The following is a 4032-nucleotide window of genomic DNA, read 5'->3' as shown; positions in this document are numbered from 1 at the left end:
CTCTTTTCCTTGGAAGACAAGTTTGATGGAAACTATGAAGACACTAAGTAATTTTCTATGTCAGCACACCATGGAGAGAGAACTAAAATGGCGAATAAATTTTCATTTGGTAGTTGATCATCAACAATTCCTTCCTCCCCTGCAGGAAAAGTCAATCTGAATAAAAAATCTGCAACAACATTCTCCCTGCCAGGCTTATCAATAATATTCAAATCAAATTTTTGCAATAAAAGTAACTATCTAATAATCTAGGAATTTACATCAGGTTTGTTCATTAAGTATTTAATTGCAACATGCTCAGTATGTACAAATGTTTGGTAACCAGTAATTTAATGCCTAAATTTATTCAATGGATGCACAACATCTAGCAACTCTTTTTCAGTCACTGTGTAGTTCAGCTCGAATTTCGACAGATTCTTACTGATGAAGTAAATGGCATAAGGTAGCTTGTAATCTATCTGGCCTGAACGTATTCCTATAGCTTTCTGATAGGAATCAACATGTATATGGAAAGGAAGATCCCAATTTGGGCCTCGGAGAATAGGTGCAGTAGTCAACTTGTCCTTTAGGGTGTCCAAGGCTTCTTGACAACTTTCTGACCATAAACATTCAGAGTCTCTGACCAATAACCCAAATAAAGGAGAAGTTAACTTGCTGAAATATTTTGTAAATCTCCTATAGTATCTGACTAAACCTAAAAAACTTTGAACATCCCTCCTTTTTTGCGGAGTTGAGACCCTTTTGATGATGGCTATCTTATTTGGGTCTACCTGTAGTCCTTCCTAGGATATGGACTGACCTAAGAAAAGTCCCTGCGGTCATATGGAGTGACCCAGGTTATAGAGATTCTCCTGGAAATCACACCCCTAGGGTGTAAAGTCATCCATATAAATTTCTATTGCATCATGGACTAGCTCTGTGAAGATACTCAAGACTGCCCTCTGGAAAGTGGTAGAGGCATTTCATAGACCAAAAGGAAGGACCCTATAAGTGAAAGTACCTTAAGGATAGGTGAAGTTGGTTTCGTCTTGGTCCTCTGGGCTAATCTAGATTTGATTTTACCCACTGAACCCATCTAAGAAAGAGAAAACGTTTTCTCTGCCAGACGATCTAACACTTGGTCAATGAAAGGTAGAGGGAAATGGTCCTTCTTTGTTGCTTTGTTTAACTCTCTGTAATCCACAAAAATCCTCCACATTCCATTTTTATTTGGATCCAGCACCAAAGGAGACACCCACTCACTATCTGAGATAGGGTAAATGAATCTTGCATCCAACAACTTTTTCAATTCTTCTTTAACTATATCCTTGAGAGCTAGATTCATTTTTGGGATTTTCAGAATGGTTCTTATTTGATGTAAATGTGGTGAGTAAACATCAAGGGGTGCACTCCCTTCATTTATTCGTAATTCCAAGCAAAGTCATCCAAATTCTCTCATAGCATATTACATAACCCTTCTTCTTGGTGTACAAAGAGAGAGGGGTTGATTTTCAGAGTTCTTTCAAGGCTGATTTCTATTTTCTTGACACGAGTAGGATTTGATTCAGCTAAGCATAGATGAATCCGATGGTTTTTCTTGGTTTCCTTCACTACTTCCTGCAGAGACATGGTGTTGGGAGTTGGATTTTGGAGGATGAGTTCAATCAAATCATCTTTATCAGGTTATCCTCCTCCTATGGAAGCTTCTACGGTATAGAGTTGGGCATAGTATACTTCATCTTATTCATCCTATTCTAGCTATAAAGGTAAATCATCATCCAAAGATGGTTGAGTGGGAGGGTATAGGACCAACTACTTGGATAGATGACCATTTTTCATAGTCATGTTTCCTGTCATGCAAATGATGTAGGCATCACAAATGCCTAACCAAGGCCTCCCAAGTATGAGAGGATAACCATTAAATTTTGTCTTAGGCTCGAGAACTAAAATGTCTTCATGCTACTCTCAGGAGTCAATGGAGACCATCACATCCTCAACAATCCCCTCAGAGGCTATTGTGGATCAATCTTCAAGCTACAAGACTGTCATGGTCATTCTTAATGAATCTTGGAGATTCAACTTGAGCATGGTGTCCTTATTAATTACATTAAAGACATCCCCAAGATAGATCAAGTTATGTGGGATGGTACCATTGATGTGTACACCTACTACATGGCTTCCAGGGTCTAAATACTTTGGGAAAATCACCTGCCCCATCATTAAGTCAGACAGCTGTCCAATGACATTAATTGTAGGGGTGTCTCTTTTTTGCCTCCCTAGATGTTTGAAACACTTCTCATTGATCAATTTTTTGTAAATAGGTACATCCTTAATGGCTTGGAGAAGTTGGATTTTGACACAGATTTTTCAATTCACCCAGAAATCCATTCTCTTATGGGGTATGCTAGACTCGATGAGTTAATCTTTTAGGAAAGGGTGGTGGATTCACTCTAGGAATACTTTCCTCTCTTTCCTCCTCACTCTCCATAGGTGGATATGGAGGTTGGTTATCCGGGAGTACTCTCCCTGACCTTAGGTCGATTTCCTGAATTTCCATAGCAGAAGCAGGGTAGAATATCTCTCCACTGTATATCTATTGTGCATGTCTGTTGTTCAGGTTTAGATTTCATTGGGTAGGCATCTGAGGTTGTTTTGGTGGAATAGGGTGTAAAAGTTGTGGTTGAGTAGGAGGTGAATGCAATAAAGCTAGAGCATTGTTGTATGGGGGCCTCCACCCCTGGGGTGGTGCATTCCACTAAGGTTGTGGAGGAGTATATGGCTAAAATGGTTAGTTGGTTGGCTAGGACTGGTACTGAGGTGCAAAAGACCAGGGAGAAGGTGTAGACGAGGAGGGATGAGTAGGGGGCCCCAAGAGGGAATGGATGTGTTTTGGTTAGGGTTGTAAGATGTATAGGATGACCCTTGCATACCCTACTGGTATGGTTGAGGCCCATGAGGTTTCCTTTGATTTATGTAGCAGAGCTGTTCAGAAACCCCTTCAGTTTCCTGATACACAACTTTTAGTCCCAGTAGAAAAGGACACTTATCTGTGAAGTAGTTTTCTTCATAAACCGAGGATATTTCTATAAGGCTTAGTGAAAATTCATTCCTAGGGTGCCTCCTTCTACATCTAGGGAAAAAGATGGCTAATTATCTCTCTGCTTCCTCCTACTTCCTCTTAATTTGCATAGTGTCCATCTGTAGGGCAAGGGTTTACAACATTTCACTCTTAAAATATTCCAACATGTTCCCAATTTCACTTTTTATAGCATTGTTGGAAGAGGATGAGTTAGCCACTGTTTGACTAACCCTACACTTTTTTCTAGCTACCCTAGAATGGTTCTTAAATATGGTCTTCATATCCTCATAGGGTAATTGGTAGATGTCCCCTCCTGATAAAAGGTTTAGGGTATTCAAGATATCTTCCTTGGCCCCCCTGAGTAGGACCAGCTTAAGCGAATCAGGATCAAGTGTGCACCTCACCTTTATAGCTAAGTTGGAATCTTTCCCCATAATCCTCTAAGGATTCATCATGCCCCAAGGTCATTCTAAAAATTTCCTCTTTAGTTTCGTTGGACCTACAGTAGTCCCTATACTTGTTGTTGAAATCTTGCTACATCTGAGCTGACGTGGTGATACTATCCCCAAGTAAACTAATGAACCAATGCAGAGCTGCATCCTTGAGAGTGGATGAGAATAATTTCAACTTCTGATCATTAGTTGTGTAATCCTAAGTTATGCATATGACAACAAATTCAAACAAGAAAGTATGTGGACCTTCTGAGGTCAGGCCATGGAAGTGAGGAAGAGTAGAGGGGCTTATGTTTTTCATCTTGGCATCCTCATTGGTTTCTGTGATGGGAAAAAACCCTCAACTCTTTCTCTATCTCCCCTTTCATTTCTATTTTCGGTCATTAGGTTAGTTGGAATGGGTTCTTCTTCTTCTTCCCCTATAGGCTCTTCAAAAATCTTTGGTTGTTCGCCTAAAGGGTCCTCTATTTCACAACCACTGAACAAGAGGAAAGATTTGTTGTTTGAAGTGGTGGGGGTATT

This window comes from Pinus tabuliformis, chromosome 8 (genome assembly GCF_031772625.1).
Source record: "Pinus tabuliformis cultivar Carrire ecotype Pingquan chromosome 8, CPIR1, whole genome shotgun sequence".
Classification (NCBI taxonomy): Eukaryota; Viridiplantae; Streptophyta; class Pinopsida; order Pinales; family Pinaceae; genus Pinus; species Pinus tabuliformis.
The sequence above is the reverse complement of the archived record's forward strand: the minus strand, read 5'-3'. Positions refer to the sequence as shown.